We start from the raw sequence: 17,360 nt of genomic DNA, 5'->3' as shown, positions 1-17,360 counted from the left end.
AGTTGCCAAAACATGTGAAAAGGTCAGCAGTGTCCTCTGGGTTTCTTGGAGCCAACGAAAATGAGATGAACGCGCCCCCCAGAGGAAGATCGCGAACGCGAGCCGCCCCCTTCCTGCCAAGCGCCGCAAGCCTTGGCTCAGCGCAAAGGGCGAAGCAAAGCGAGACCCGAAGCCAGATTTTCTATTTTTTTTGGCATTATGTTTGTGAGAACAAAAGGCATGATCTCACAACTAATTCCGTGGATTTTTTTAAAATTAGCACGGTTAATCCTGTTTTTGTTGAGATATCCGACATGAATTTCGCAACAGTCACGCATTGCACGATATCACTTATTATTATGATTAAACACGCCCTCTGTCAATCCGCTGCTGGACTCAGGCCTCTGCACGCTGTCTTAGTGTGTGGGGGGTTGTTTGACCATACTTCACCACGTTGGCTAGTGTGGGTTTGTAAAGGTAGCGTCCGGGACCGATTCATATTTCATCGGCCACTGATGTCATTGGGTTCGACGTGAAATGAGCTAGCGACTGCCCTACTGCCACTGCCTGTTCGTGAATTACATATATACACATCTTGGAGTTTTTATATTATTCTGATTTACTGGATATAGTCTCCTTAATCCGGATTTACTCGACGCTGAGAATGATTATGGTGACTTTAACAGATGTATTTAAAATGCACAGATAATGTTGTGTTTTATGGCACCTTAACACAAAACAGCCTCATTCTCAATACAATATAAATAAACACGTCATGTTATCATGTACAGACCAGATGTCTGCTCTCCTGTCTAGCGTCCCGGGAGGTTTACGTTGAAATGCACGCTCTACAAAACATCTACAGAGAGTTGTGAGTCATTTAAATTATGTGGCATTATGGTGCTTGCTGGGTTTATTGTCCAATGTACCAGTGGAGCCCCGGATTTATAGCCCACGTAATTGTCCTTCACGAATTATCCACATCCTATACAAATGCCCCTTATGGGATTGTTTGATAAAAAAGTAACGTTGGTTCCAAGTCACGGCATATGCCTGGAGTGTTTCCAAGATTGCGAACTTTCTCATTGTAGCAACGACAAAGAGGGAGAGCGAGCGAGCGACGTGTGATTCGAGTCACGCTCTTGTTTCGAACTCCACGTTGTGGTTCGTCGAATATCGTTGCCGTTCCTGGTGTCAGCAAGATTGGAATCCACCCAGCATCTGCAGTTATATTTAAACGCACCTCTGCTTTCTGTATAATATCATAGTTGTTTTATACTAAACTTAAAGTACACCTTCATTGTCATTTTATTTAGCTCGGCTCCAAGTTCAGAGGCACCATGACTCTGGTGTAACAGAAAGATCGGCTTCAACCTGTTATTGTGAACAAAGATCGTCATAGTCAATGAAAATAGTCACCGTATTCAAGAAAATCTGTCTCAACATGAATAATACAAAAGAACGTACAGTCCCTTTGGGGCCGTCCATAAATGACGTCACGCACCTTGGGGGGGGGGTCAAACATTTGTGACAATGTGTGACGAGGGGGGGGGGGGTCAAAAATCGTCCAAAATCGCGTGACGTCATTTATGGATGGCCCCTTTGTCAATCCACTGCTGAATGAAGGCCTCACCACACCGCGTGGGACCACGCTCGCCATTGTGACGTGGTGGTGGTGGTGGTGCAGGGTGGGGAGGCTAGGGCCAATCCGGATCGCACTCACCACTGATGGCCGCCGCCGCGGGCGGCAGTCGACCTCAGGCCGCTGGGCTCCCCGCGCAGGGCCTCACCGCTGCACCGGCCCCGGGCCGCCGCCTGCTCGTCAGCAGCAGGGCCACTCGGGGCCCAGCAGAAGCGCATTCGCACGCTTGTTGCAGAGGTTCGCGCTGTTGCTCTGGTCGGCCGCCCCGGTTAATACTGCGGGGTGCCTTAACCGTACACACGCGCTGTCTGCTTCGCGGTGGATATTAAAGAGGCTGTGGCATTTTTTAAAAGTGGTAGGCCTTCGTTTGCCAGAATCGTGGTCCAAATTTGAAAAATTAACCCGTTAATGGCTCAACTTGGATTACACGAAAATCGTTACGTAATTATTAGCGCACAGCAGGCGAATGCAAAGTCACGTTGCGCTGCACAGGGACAGTCGCCATAAAGGGGTCCCTGAGACCACAATCAACCTCTGAGATGTTGCGTTTCGTCATGAGCTCAACACCACTGCAAGGACTATGATTATTTTATAAAATACAGAGCACGTATCAGACAAAAGCATTAACACTTCTAACTCGCCAGCGAGCCTCCTCAATCGTGCGTCGTGCTGCATTTGCTGTTGTCCACTTCACTGGATAGATAAGGAGCTCTCTAACGTAATCCATCATCAACAAACAAAACACTCCCCATTATCGAGCATAATGGGACAACTCAGAAGGCCGATCGTTATCCGTCTACGTTCCACGGCGCTAATGTCCCACACAACTGCTGTGGCACACAGGTTTTAAACCAAACACCTTTCAAGTTGGGATTTACTTTGAAAAATTGCAATGGGCTAAATTGGTCACTGCAGCAGCAGCAGGAGCAGCAGCAGCAGCAGGAGCAGCAGCAGCAGCAGGAGCAGCAGCAGCAGCAGGAGCAGCAGTAGCAGGAGAAGCAGGGCTGCGCTCGTGTGTCGGGGACTTGAGTAACGCTCCGCCATGTGCAGTGCAACACACGTGCAGTGCAACACACGTGCAGTGCAACACACGTGCAGTGCCACACACGTGCAGTGCAACACACGTGCAGCGCAACACACGTGCAGCGCAACACACGTGCAGTGCCACACATGTGCAGCGCAACACACGTGCAGTGCAACACACGTGCAGCGCAACACACGTGCAGTGCAACACACGTGCAGCGCAACACACGTGCAGTGCAACACACGTGCAGTGCAACAAACGTGCAGTGCCACACACGTGCAGCGCAACACACGTGCAGTGCAACACATGTGCAGCGCAACACACGTGCAGCGCAACACACGTGCAGTGCCACACACGTGCAGCGCAACACACGTGCAGCGCAACACACGTGCAGCGCCACACACGTGCAGCGCCACACACGTGCAGCGCAACACACTCTCGAGCAGCACCTCTCTTCCCCTTTGTATGATTATCTAAATACACTCGATACAATCAAAATCGGACTCTGGAGATGTCGGTTTACGCGTGCGTTTTTTTGCGTGCTTAATCTTGTTAAAACAAAGCGCCATACCGCCGATTTATTAATAACGCGAAGCAACCCTCCTCAAACAGCGACGGAGAGAAATTTGATATTCAATTTGACATTTCTCCATAAATGGCAAACCTCGGGGATAATTACACTTAAACGGAATCTTTGCGCATCAAGAAACTAACAGACCTTTGTAATGCTACATGATCGTGTACACGGGAGATTGGATGACACAGAGAGATGGGCATTGATCTCTAAAAAAAGCTCACGAGTGCCACGTCTTGTGTTTGCATTCATACCATGTTCTTAGTCTGGTTTACAGAACGGTTGCCTACGTACGGTGCGAAAGAAGTTCGACAGAGAGTGTAAAACTTGTTTTATAGGAGTTGGGTTTTTTCTTCGGAAGAAGAAAATGCATGACTGTATCTCGACGTTGCGTTTTCGGGTTGTACCGCGTGTTATCCTGCATGATGTCCGACGTTTCGCTCCACGTGGTGGGGGCTTCTTCAGGAATTAAACTGCGGGAATCGAGATGAAAACAAGCTCCCAGCACTGTGGAGCGAAACGTCAGACGTCGTACGGAACAACAAGATGCGTCGCAGCCCACAAACACATTGGGGAGCCGTGACAGCGCAATCGCGTTAACCCACTCAGCAGCAGCAGCAGCAGAAGCAGCAGCAGCAGCAAACCGTGGTTACATTTCCTCATTGGCAGAGGCAGTCCAACGATTGCGGGCCCCGGTGTGGTCAGGGCTAGCCCTTGAGAGTCAAGGCGGAGGCCACGAGGCAAAGTGATGGGGGGGAGGAGGAGGAGGGGGGGGCGATGTCGAGGCCCTTTGAGGAGGGACTGGAATCTGGACAGGAGAAGCTGCCCTGTGCTGCCGGCCGGATGGAATTTCATTCCCTGGCACCGAGCCAAGCGAGTGGCTGCGGTCGGAGCGGGCAGGTGAAGCGCATCCCCCGTGCACGCGCACGCACGAGCACGAGCACGCGCACGGCTCCGATTCCACGCCGACCTCGAGTCAAGAAGGCAGCGCTGAAACGCTCCCCAGCGACCTCTCGTTGGGCAAACGAGAGATGAACGACGGAAATCGAAGTGGGCTGTCGAAGCGAAGAAAACCACCGTCGTGTTTTTTTTCTGGTGGTTGCGTTCGTTCGCGACAACAATTGTAAACGGTACTAATAGTAATAAAAGACTAATCTCCAAAATGCGACACTGTCTTGGGTATTAGACTTAGATTTCGCGGGGCTCTCCGCTCTCATCAGAGAGCTCCTGCGGCGCACGGGGCAAAGGAAGATCACGGGGCCCACTGTGATATAATGACATCACGGCACACGATCCTTTACACCCATGGATGGGGATTTTTTTGCTTTAAGAAATTAGCAATGCACCTTGGTAGTGACAAATTTAATCGATTATAAGACGCACTTTCTTTCCCTGTTTCTTAAAGCTAAATCTGGGGGGGGGGGTAGATCTCCTGACCCGGTCGATGCAATATATGTGACCAAATCTGTATAACTGTATTAATGCACGCACATGTTTGTGGGTCTTAATTTTCAAAGCATCTTACAGTCTGGAGAACACGCTAAGTGCCGATTAGCACGGTTGGCTACATACCGTGCGAAGAGACGTTAAACATACGCACACATTTGGTCAAAATAGAAGTTTAATTTGAGACAATTGTAAAGATGAACAAGCCGCCTGAATGATTCTCTCGTTCACGCTACAGTATGCGTGTAGCCGCGTGTTTACTAATGCTAGCACCTTGTTCTGGAATGTGTCGTGGGGAAACGGAATGCCACGCGGGCCCAGAGGCTCCGTCCGCAGGGCCTGGGGCTAGAAATAGGTCTCTACCGACGTGGGTCTTGGGTTAGCGGGGAGTGGGGCACTGTGGTAGCTGTGCATTCTGCTGATCACTCACGTGGATACAAATGTAAAATCTACCACTAATATGCAATATGAAGCAACTCTACATCGCTGTGTATCAGACAGAGGGGCCGAGTGCATCAGCGGTAGAGCGAGTGGCTTACAATCAGAAGGTTGCGAGTTCAATTTCTCGTTGGGGGTTGACTCAGCCCATCATCCCTCTGGGGTCAATAAAATAAGCACCATTTTGTGGGGAGGTCAACAGTGTTTTTTTCTGTAGACAGACTCTCCCGCAACATAGGAATGTGGAATATCCATCACTGGTTCAGGAGTGCTGTAAACAGGAGATGAGCATCAGTGCACCGAATGCTCATTTTGGGCACGAAATCCCGTTGTTGTGTTTCTTTTTGTGGTACCATGAAGACTGGGCCTTGCGAGAGGTCACGGCCTTCTGAGCGCCAGGGACATTGGCAGGATGCGAGTGGGGGAGTTCCCTTGCTCAGCTTTGCGTTGGCGCTTGCCGAATGAATGGGGCATCTCCCGCCCTCCCCAGGGGTTGGCTCGGGCCGAGACGTGTGGCACCACGCGAGGAGTCGCCCACGTTGGAGAGGAGAAAGTTTTGGGAGGAGGCGGGGAGTGTGTGTGTGTTTTTTTTTAACCTAACTCAATATTTTTCAGAGGACACATTATTTTAACTGACAAGCATCCTGTGGATATTTTCACGCGGCCACTTGCCAAAAAAAAACTAAAAATGGAAGGCAAAATAGGAACTGAGTGCGCACATTGGAATATTAAAAAAATGTGTTTTTGTGAAATGAGCTTAAAATAACATCTGTGGGACATTTTCCGCTCGCTGTGCCCAGTAAGAAACATTCTTATTTTTTTTTTATTGTTGCTAAATTTACAACCGTGCCCTGTGATAAATCAGCGCGCACACTTGGCAGGGTCAGCTCTTTCTCATCACGTCAGAAACTCTTTACGTCCAGGGTATTCCCATTGAAAATACCTCAACTTAATTAAGTGTTCTCCTACAGTAAATGTAATCAAATGTGCAATGAGATCGTTCGGATCTGTATTGGTAATTGAAAATGAACTGATTATGGCTCTACGAACTAATTGGCTGGTAGCCTATCGTTTAAATATTACTCAACAGTTACAGTCAATATTGCATCTTTTTTAATTGTGGGAAGTTAAGGGCCTGAGTATTAAACCATATCTGCAAATCTCTCGCAGTGTCATTAAACGTGAAATAAGTCATGTGTGCTCGAATTACTTTGGGATTTGTTTTCCACAGCTAACTGAGAATGCGAACCCGAGACCTTAGAGTGACACTTCAGGAAAGCAAGTTGGTTTGGGCAGGAGACAGCTCAAGGCGTGAGATGGATTGTGGCATCGCTGAACTATTAAAGGATGCTGGTGATCTTGTTGGGATGCACTTATCCACCAGTGGATGATGATGAGCTACAATTTGTGATTTTAAAGAAATGTAATTGTGGAAAATTGCTTTTTTTTATGGAAATAAATGTTTAATTTAAATGGATTTTAGGCATGATGTGGTACGTTACTTATCTAAAAAATATTCTACTGAAACAAAACGCATAAAAATGATTAATTGTGTATGCATATGTTAACATTCAAAATTACATTTTATTGTTGCTATTAATGAGTGCCATGACTTTATTTATTTACATTTTATTTTTTCACAAAGCACAGAACCAATCTCGCACCCCCGCCCCCTCCACCAAAACCCCTCCAACCACTGACGAGTCTAAGCACAAGCACACGGCTGAGACATTTACCAGAACAGCATTACATCCTGTACACACGCTTTCCCGTTTTCTAATTCCACAATGTCTCATTAATAACGGTATTTTTCCTGGCATGGTCAGCATTTGCAGAGGAGAGGTGGGGACTAAATAAATAACGCAGAAGGCTTTATCCCGACACCACTTTCGGCTCCCCCCCCCCACTCAACCTGAACCCAACCTCTTGTCCCCACACCCTCCCTGTTGACGGCTCTCCCGTGCACTGGCCTGTGGTTGTTGTTGTTGTTGATGTTGCTGCGTGTGCTGTTGTTCGGGATTCACAACCGCTCACGCAAGCACACCCAACAGTCGCCGGCTTGAGAAGCGCAGCGCGTTCTCCGCTGCGCCATCGCTTCCCCAAATCGCGTTGGTTTATTCGCACGGCGTTTGGGGGAGGGGGGGGCGACATGCTACTCTTGAATTATGTTCATGTTGTAGGACATTCTACGGCATCTGGGGTAGCCGAGTGGAGTCAACTTGCTCCACCTGAATACGTGCGTTGTGCTCGGCAGTCGTTTGCACCTCAGCTCAATCACAGTTTTGGTGAGTCCCTGATCTTCCACGTGGTGGTGGTATTGGGACGTGGTTGGGGGCGGTCCCCCGCTGTCGTCGAGGCAGCGGGGAGATCCCAAGGGACTCTTCCTTCGGCAGCTCTTCGATGCGCTTCCACCGGCCTCCTTCCGTCCGACAGAAGAGTCGAGGCCACGGGTGGCCCTCCCAAGTGGACGTCTCGTTTCGCGACGGCCTACGATTCACTGTCCGCGCGTAAAATGTTTTCTTGGGGCTTGATTGACACATTGGAGCAAGGCGGGTGTATGGGTGAGGGTGTAAGCAGCGTCACGAGGTCATGCACGCCTGAACGTGTGAAGTGATAACATACGACGGGCTTGTGCTCAGGCTCCCCCCTCGTCACCCACTTCCCGCACTCGGTCTGTTTATTCTGTGTCACTCAGCTGGACGCCGATGTTCATCTGAACGGTTTTTTTTCTTCAAAGCACTGATCGCAATGTGCCTCATCACCCAGACTGCGGCCTGCAGTGATGCGTTCATTAAGCAGTGTCGTGCCCATCATCACCATCATCATCGTCAGCCACAAGCTATCCACTGCTGGATGAAATCTTCCCGAAGTCGTCGCGATCGCTCGAGGATTTGCGATGCAAGGACCCTTCGAGCACCTGCGAACAAAAATGATTTTATCGCTCCATCTCCACTCTCCGTCCGCGGTGATGAAAAAAAATGGCTTTACCCATTCGTGGAAATTCCACAGGAGGTGTAAAATGTGTACAAACGCCAAATATACACCAATTGCAAGGCATCGTCAAGTCTGCATCAACCACACACGCTCGTGGTAAGACATGCAACCGAACGTGCTCTGCTAATATGCACATTGCATACCTCAGAGACAGCATTCTTCATGCCCTTGTCTGGGCAGTGTTAGACCAGGAAACAACTACAACAGGCGAACAACGCGAAGGCAAAGCGAAATAACACCAAAGCATTCGTAACTCAGCCCATTCTGTTTTCATCATATCGATACCGGAAAAAAAGGTTCCCATGGAAAACACTGTGTAACAAAAAAACATTGGGTAGTAAGTGTTATTTTCCAATTGCTTATGCCTCAAAAGTACAGAAAATGGCTATTGTTTCCCACAAACCTTGCTTTTGTGACCAGGACGGTGATATTTTGAAATGTACCTATTTTCAATGAGAAAACGTGGCGTGCATTTGTGTCATTCCTTCACGTAAAGTCCTGGTCACAAAAGCAAAGTTTGTGGGGAAGAATAGCCATTTTCGATACTTTTGAGGCATAAGCAGTTAGAAAGTAACACTTACTACCCAGGAACAAAAATCGTGTTACATCGTGAAATCGATCCATCCAGCTCCTGCCACACGATCTCATCCCATCGCTCCATCTTCGCGGTGGACGCCCTCCTTGGCTCCGTCAAGTCCTGGTGACCGTGTAGACTGTAGAGAGTGACCGAGCTCAGGCGGAATAGAGCACGGCTGGCGGTGAAGACTCACGACGGAGAGGCAGCCAACGAAGGGAACTGGGGAGGTGAAGCGATGAATAACAGCTCGTGCGCAGGAGCGGCGCGGATCGCCACGTCGCAAGGTCTTCATCCAACAGCGGAAAGACCATGGCTGCCAATGACGATGTTTATCATTACCGATTGTCCCAGTTGCTACGATTAACTTGGCACACGTTGATACAATAATATTTTCGCTGAAATAAAAAAAACACCTTTAAAAAGGTCGCTGCGCTGGGCTTACAATAAAGAATGGCTGGCATTCGGCAACATTAACCACACATATTTGTCCACATCGATCACGGGGAGGCTTTTCACGCACGTGGCTTGCCCGAACGTATTCCACTTGAGCCTCCGTTTGTGCTGCGAGGCAGTGTTGGCTCTCGCCGTGTTTCTGGGCAATGTGCACCTGGCCAGAGCCACGAGCAACTCGCTGCGCTCTCTCTCTCTCTCGCTCTGGATTACTTCTCAAAACTCGCCGGGCTCACCTGCTTTAAAATAAAGTGCTTATACGTTGCTTTAACTGCAGTACTAAAAATAATAATGTTGAAATAACAAAAACAGTGTAATTAGAATGCGCATGGATCTCGGTTTCATATAATGTGTTTATTTTGTGGCAAGACTCTTCTTGGGCAGAGGCATAAATATTTCAATATTTGTTCGAGAGGAAGTGCAAAAAAAATCGAGAAAAACTCGCTCGACTGTGTTTACCATTGCAGTGCACGCACAGCAGCGGGTGCTGCGGTCAGAAGCTCGTGATGGACACATCATGATCGTCAACGGCAAAAGCCATGGTACACCCACTGCTGGGTGAAAGCCTCCTCAAAATCCACAACCACCTCCCACGAATATGCAACATCAGGGCCGCTCAGACTTTCTTACCTCAGCCCGTGAGACCAATTGAGCTAAGCGGCTGTTGCAAGGACGGCCACATCTCAAGGGCGTTGACAATGGTGGCGATGTAATTTTATTTCTCTCTCTTTTGTTCAAAGCGAGAAAAGTAACACCCCCCCCCCCCAACACGAGCAGCGAACATAGCCCAAATGAAGCTCGCTTGAATAAAATATTCGTGATGGGTTTATATTTCATATTTAATGTGTTAAACGCAACTATGTTGCATCAATCAAGTAAGGTAACCACAATTTCACATTATCGATGGCAATTTGCCAGATTAAATTCTCGCTTATGCGGATTTCTAAAAGCTTCCACTTTTAACGCAAACCACCAATCCGTCAGCGCTGAGTGCAAAGCAAATGACCACGTGGTTCTGGGACCCTTCACCTCCCAGACACAGAACAAATATTCACGGCTGCAGCCCTGGAGGATTGAGTTGAACTTTATGCATCCTAAATATAACTCGTACATTCCTCCGGTGTTATTGTTACCACCTATTAGTCGACAAAATCGCGATTTCACATTTTAGTACGATCGCCCCAGCAAATGGCTTTATTTGATTTGTCACACGGATGATCTCGTTTGGCCAATAGCCTGGATATTTTACACGGGAGATCCGTGGTGCGTGCGTGCGTGCTTGCGCACAGCAGCAGAAACATAAAAAAGGACAAAATATAAATAAAGCAGAGAACGAGTCCACGGGGTGAATGTGCGGATTATAATTGAATTCAATGGGATTTTCAGTGTAACAAATACACGTTAAATTTAATCAACTGTTCAACATTCATCTTTATTTTAACGTAAAACAACGAAATCTCACGGGCCAAATTTTTATCCGCAGCAAAATTTACAATTTCGCGATGAATATTGATAATTTACAGCAGTGACCAAGCCCTACAGCTGCGACAGCAGTACAGGCTTTCAGGAGACCTCGTCTGAATTATTTTACCAAACTCCTTTGTACTCATTGGGACCAGTGGTTCAGCAGTTCCACTGCTGGATAATTTTTTTCCGCCTGAGGACGACCGCTTGTGTTGCGATCGAAACGTCGTGATAGATTATTTTTTGTTTTATTTAAATGTCTCTACCTCCGTGACTTAACCGAAAGAACCAAAGAGTATGGATTTCTGCAGTCACGAAAGCTTCAAATGAAGATCAAACTCCTCTGTTTACCTTTTTAGCTCTAACCGTGAACCAACATTCCGTTGATGTGATTTATGCTGCTGAGTATTGTAAAGTGAATGCAATTGTTGCGTTTAAGTAATTTGGTTATGTTACAGAGTTTATCTAAGAATGGGTGTTATATTTGCGTCTTCCAAAGTTGATATGAGGGTGTGATTATTCACACCCCCACCCGCGGTGATTGGGAATGTCACAATTCAGGGTTGAAATAATATTCAATCATTTCCCTTGTTTGTCTTGTTGTGACACCTTGTTTGTATTGGTTGTTCTTGCTCATTTCTCCCATTAACCTGAATATAACATATCTAGAGTATATATTTGTGGAAAAATTAAGAATGGAAATATTTCTTACAAAAATTACAGTATTGTATTTCTCTCATACAACCCATTAGCCCCGTGGCCTCCTGTGAGTGCCTAATTTCAGCTGCAAAGCCAGAAGCGGCCGTGGGGCTGATGAGTCGTGTATAATACACTTTTAATTAGTTTTATGTCAAACGCGATTGCAGTGCGGGGGCGGGTGTATAGCCAACTTCCCATTGGCAGAATTAACAATGGTGAGTTGTTCTTACTGTACATCTAACAGGGGCAGTCGGACCCTTGAGTGAAACCTAAAGCCTTCCAGAGCCTCTCCACCCCTCCCCCTTCCTTGGATGCAAGCGAAGCCGCAGTGAGGCACAGGACCAGGCTGCTTAGCCACTGCAGGCTGGGTGTCTCCATCAGTGATTCCCGATGGGGGCCCCAGTAAAATCCTGAGGCTGGAGAGAGGCGTGCAGAGTGTTGGCATCGAAACAAATAATAACCTACAGCCCGTTACATGTCCCAAGATGAGGGATTTCACGTATCTGATATCACTTAATTACCCCTGTCTCCCACCATATGTCTGCCCTCTTGGGTGATTGAAGCTTAGAATTTAAGGGGAAATCAAGAGGCCCATCACAGCATGCGGGCAGCAAATCTCACGCTTTGATCTCACCGCCAGCTAAAGGTTAGAGAGACCCCACGTGCGTGATTCAAGTGCGTTCACCCTGCATTGCCAGGGGAACTGATTCCCGATAGATTCTGAAAATGTCGCACGGGATTCCTGTGAAGGAACATCGCGATCTTGCACCTGTTTGTCTCATGGAGATAATTACCCTATACAACCCATCTCAGGCACGACGATCGGCTGATTCCCATCTCCTGGTGTCCCGTCAACCCCGACCGGATAGCGTCAGTGACAGAGCGCTTGTCAAACCACATCATGGAACGTCTTCCATTACCAATTTAGCTGTGACCATCTTTATCTGCTTGAATGTCTGGCCTCAAACCAAACATGGTTCTTTTGGAAAAGTAAAAAATTAACCCGTAAAAACAAAGTTTTTCACTATAAATCCTTTATATGCGTGGCGGCTAGAGTCCTCTCGTCCTTTGGCTTGAGATGGCTGCCACCTATGGGTCAGATGATTGCCTGCCACCATTAAGCAATTGGTAATTAAATATAAAAAAAATTCCTAAAAAGTGTAAAATTTTGGAAAAAAATTTTCACGAAAATAAATTGTCATGCACAACGAGTCTGTGTGCAAAATGTCAGCTGGATTGGATCACGGGAAGTGGGTTAAAAAACGACCGAAAGATTTGCACGGTCGTAAACGCGCAAGCAAGCAAGCAAGTGAACTTAATATGAAGGATTTAAAAATGAGCACAGCTTCTGAAAGAGGACGTGTGGTTAAATTTCAAAGCTTTCGTGACTGCAGGGATTCATCTTCTCGGTGCTTTCGCTAAAGTCACGTAGAAGGGAAATAATAAAATAATTAAAATAAAACATAATAAAATACAAATTCTCACGACGTTTCGGCCATGACACAAGCAGCCGTCCTCAGGTGAAGAAACAGAGCTGTCGGAAATTGGGACGCTGTCTTTCCGACAGCTTTGTTTCTTCACCTGAGGACGGCTGCTTGTGTTGTGGCTGAAACGTCGTGAGAATTTTTTTTTTCATTTTATTACTTCCCTTCTACGTGACTTTACCGAAAGAATCAAGAAGAGGACGTGTGGTTTGTGGTTGAATTCCGAATGTTGTATGGCTTTTAGTGTGGTTCGAAATAATGGTAAGATTGCACATTTCCATTTTAGTTTATAAATTAGATATGAATAACCGTGGTGACATAGATACGTTTTGTATTATTTGTGCAACGTTTTTTCCATAATAGAGGTTTTTGGGTTAAATCGCGTAAATATATAATGTGTCGTTAAAACCCACCACCATCCGACACAGCCAACTAGTAAGGGTTGTCACGTAAACAGGACGTGGCCAATTCGTCACGAGTACAGCACTAACCGGTGTGTTGGAGAGCCAAGCCACAACATTTACAATCTGAGTACTCAGATCTGAATTGGCACGTTCTGTTTACGTGACAACCCTCACTAGTTGGCTGTGTCGAGTGGTGACGGGTTTTAACGACACATTTATATATTTATGTGATCTAACCCAAATAAAAAAAACCCTCTATTATGTATGACATTGGTCGCGAAAGCCTACATGTTAAACTGACGTTATATATACAGTAGTTGGGTCGAACTCTGGCAGACGAATGCCCCCCCACCCCCCATTCCGAATAACGTCACAGGCTCATGGTGTATGCGCCACTTCGCAGCAGAGGGGGGGGGGGGGGGCACGTGGGCAATTCCCCCGTGGAAATCGCCGGGCAGCTGCTTCAATGAAAGTGCCGACTCCGTGCAAACTTAGCCGCGGAGGCCATTCAGCAGTCGCCGCCGCTGCCGCCAACCGCCGCGGCGGCAGGGCTTGGCGTTGTTCGCCCGGCCGGCCAAATGCCATTCTAGATTTGAAGCCTTGCCGACAAAGCGCTTTGGGGGCTCCCGTCAGGGGGAGGTGGCCGCAGCAGCAGCAGCAACAACAAAAAGGCATTGGCCGCGACGCGCATCACAAATTAGGGGTGGGGGGTGGGATGTGAAACAAAAATGCTTCATTTTTAAGGCGTATTTATTGTTTATTGTGTTACTCATATTCCCCGGGAAAGGGGCGAGTGACGCAAAACGATGGATGCGAGGCTCGGTACTAATTATTATTTGTCGTGAGATACAAAACGAAAGTATCACGCGCAGAACGTAGCATAACGGCTTATCCGCAGCCGTGCCTGTGTGAATCTACTTTTGCTGGAGTCGAGCAGATGTCTCCAAGCTGGTGTATGTCCTCTGCCCCGCGTCTTCCTCTTCTTTGTCTCGCAGTGTACCACATTCCAAGTGTGCATCCACCCGTTGCTTCTTTGTGTACCTTCCAGTTTTTGTTCCATTTTCTTTGTCAGTGGCCACGTGTAGGCTTCGTCTCGTCCATCGCATTGACCGTGAACGCACGCAAACGGCCTTGGGTGGAACACTTCTCTCAGTGGACATTACCTGGTAAAATAAAGTAAAAACAACAGTTTTTTTATAGTTTGTTTTTATTAACACAATAAAACGGTGGACCGGCTTCAACATTCAGTGTCTCAGCACAGTCAGGCTTGCCTAAATCAACGACGCTGAATTGCCAGATGTTTATAGGCGAGGAAGCTCTGTAAGATGTGGATCCTAGCTTGGCACAAAACTATATACAGTAATAATTAACACAAATTCATCATGAGCGTCACTGATGGGAATATGAGTAACACAATACATAAGCAGCCATTATGCCTGCTTCCGATATGTATCTTGCCTTAGAAAAATGAAGCACTTTTGTTTGACATCCCATCAGCCACACGGCATTCAGGGAGTGATTCAAGGTGCGTGACGGTGAACTGAAGTTGCCGAGCGGAGGAAAGAGTCTTACGGCGTCGTACAAACTCCATCAGCCTTCAGCACGAACTCTCACAACTACCCACAAAGTAGCCACAGTTATACGGCGTATATTGGCTTGCCAGTTACTTTAAAAAATTGAGAATAACATGCAATTCATGGAAGGAATTGGAATTCCAACATAAACATTTTCAAGAATAATGAACGCTCGCTTCTTGGCAAAAACAAATGCAGTGCCGAAAAGAAGGCTAATGATCAAAATTCGAATGTTGGTCGTCAATTCATGAAAATGTGACCGTGTGTGTGAACGATGGGATGGCGTAGAAAAGCGCCATCGTGGCCATATTAGGCACCTCAAGTCCACAAAGTCATCATTCCGAAATAACATTTTCTTTACAAAAAGAATAACCGCTAAGATTCCATTCTTCACATAGAAAGATGTAATTGTGCAACATGGTATTTAGTGGTGTTCACTACATAGCGTACTTTTCTCAGTAGGCTTAAGTCTACACGCAAAGTTTTCAGTGAATATCGTGTTATTACTTATAAAATAAACAATCAGGACACACTGACTCTTAGAACAAATTGTGCCAAACAGCTGGTTAACCTGCAGGGGTTTCTCGTGATTTTTATAAAAGGCGTAACATTTAGAATTAGCAAAAAGTGTTCCAAGTATATGAGATTTTCTATTAAACCTTGCGGCAGCTGTGTTGCCACTGCAGTAACTGGGGGAAATGCCAGGAATGTGTTTTAGAAACTACGATGCCATCCCCGCACAGAGTTTGTTCGAACTGAGCTTGGACTGTGAAAAAAAAATTTCGTTAAATTCACCAAATGCCAAGTTCTGGCACTGCCCTCTCCTGCACAGGTGCGCATTTGGGATAACAAACACCCAACATGTTCATAAATAACACCGCCTTTAAAGAAAAACACAAATATGGGCAATGTAGCGCACATGAACGAACCATATCATGTATGTGTTATGGAGGACCATTTCCATTTCAGGGAGTGTTTTGAGAAACGTTTTGAGATTCTTTTTTTTCGCTGCTGATGCACCACTGCCAACGCAGTGTCACCAAATAATGTGCTTACATCGGAGATGCTGTAACAATCCACTGGATACCATGAAGGTACAGTGGCACCAGGGCATCTGTAATGTGAACCTCTTAACGCGTGGAGGTCGGGCGAAACTTGTCCTGTGCGGATGAGACACTTAATATGACCGTCAATCATGCATTCTTCAGTGGAATGGGTAACCCAGTAAACATGCAACTTTGGGCCAACCGTTACAACCAGTGGCCCAACATAGCATGTTTACTATGTTTGGGGGCTACTATTGCCTTGCAATAGGCTTTTGCAAGTTCACTGCTCAGAGTGAATGTGCCAATTACTGCCGAGTTAACGCGGTGGCAGCATTTGCTCTACTTGCCGATGTTTCAAAACAAGAAACGTGTGATTTAAACCACTGGACTGGATTGCGTTACTCGCATAATTTAAACACGTGTTTGGTCTTGTGCTGTGCTGCTGGTGCGTGACCGAGAGCTGCCGTGGGCGGTGTCGTGGGCTCGCACAGTGGACCTGCAATCCAGAGGCCACCCGTTGATTTCCATCTCCCGGCGCGGCAGTTGAAACAATGGGGCAAGTTGCTGAAGTCTCCCCCCAACACCCCTCCCCCTTATCCCACCGAGGCTACACTGGATGATATGAAAATAAAAACAGCGTGCAGTGGAAATTGGTGGAGACCCACTGCGGGTTCGTTGTTTTCTCCCACGTTAACATGAGCTGCCCCACCCATGCTGCCGACACACTTGGGCTACGCACATCTCTAAACCTTTATAAACAGTTTGCCTTTAGAGACTAACCCCCCTTTTCCTGATGACGACCGCTTGTGTTGCGATTGAAACGTCGAGGTTTTTTTTATTCTGTATTATTTTTATTCACTTTATTTTTTTGTATAATGTTTGTACCTACGTGACTTTCCCGAAAGAACAACAGAATATCGCATGCAGTGAGTAGTGTTATGCTGCCACCAAGTGGCCATGGATGACATTTGTATTCACTGAAGGTCCTCCTGTTTTTTGAGATGAGATATACATATTGGTAGAAATAAGAAAATATGAAAGTGAAATGTACAATTATGTAGATTAACATCTTCATATGAAAATACGCAAAAAATATTTTTTTAACGAGGCAAGGTTTAACTATTCAACTACTATACATAAAAAAAACGTTGCAGATTTGACCATGTTGTAATTTGTAAGCACAGAAATAAAAACAAGACACGTGAAAAAGTTTATATTCTGTATGACAGAGGTTAGATGTTTATTTGGTTTTAAATATATGTAAAGTACACTTATACATTTTTTTTATTTTACGAGACAAATGCACATACTTTCCAAGTTATATCAATCATGCCCCTTAATTCCACGTTAAAACATGTAACCAACAACCGTACACACATTTGCTGCCAAAGTGTAGAAGTAATGCACAGCCCAACTCCCAGGACGGCATTCTCCGCCGCATTCGTCCCATCCCACGATACGCCCACTTTCAAACGATTTATCGTAAGAAATGCTGCATGCCCGTACACACATAATCTGGCAGAGCTTTCAAGTGCTCGGCCAATGCAATCTCTCGCATCACTGTT

The sequence above is a fragment of the Lethenteron reissneri genome, chromosome 26, assembly GCF_015708825.2.
Source record: "Lethenteron reissneri isolate LAM-NWPU_2019-01 chromosome 26, ASM1570882v1, whole genome shotgun sequence".
NCBI classification, from domain to species: Eukaryota; Metazoa; Chordata; class Hyperoartia; order Petromyzontiformes; family Petromyzontidae; genus Lethenteron; species Lethenteron reissneri.
The sequence above is the reverse complement of the archived record's forward strand: the minus strand, read 5'-3'. Positions refer to the sequence as shown.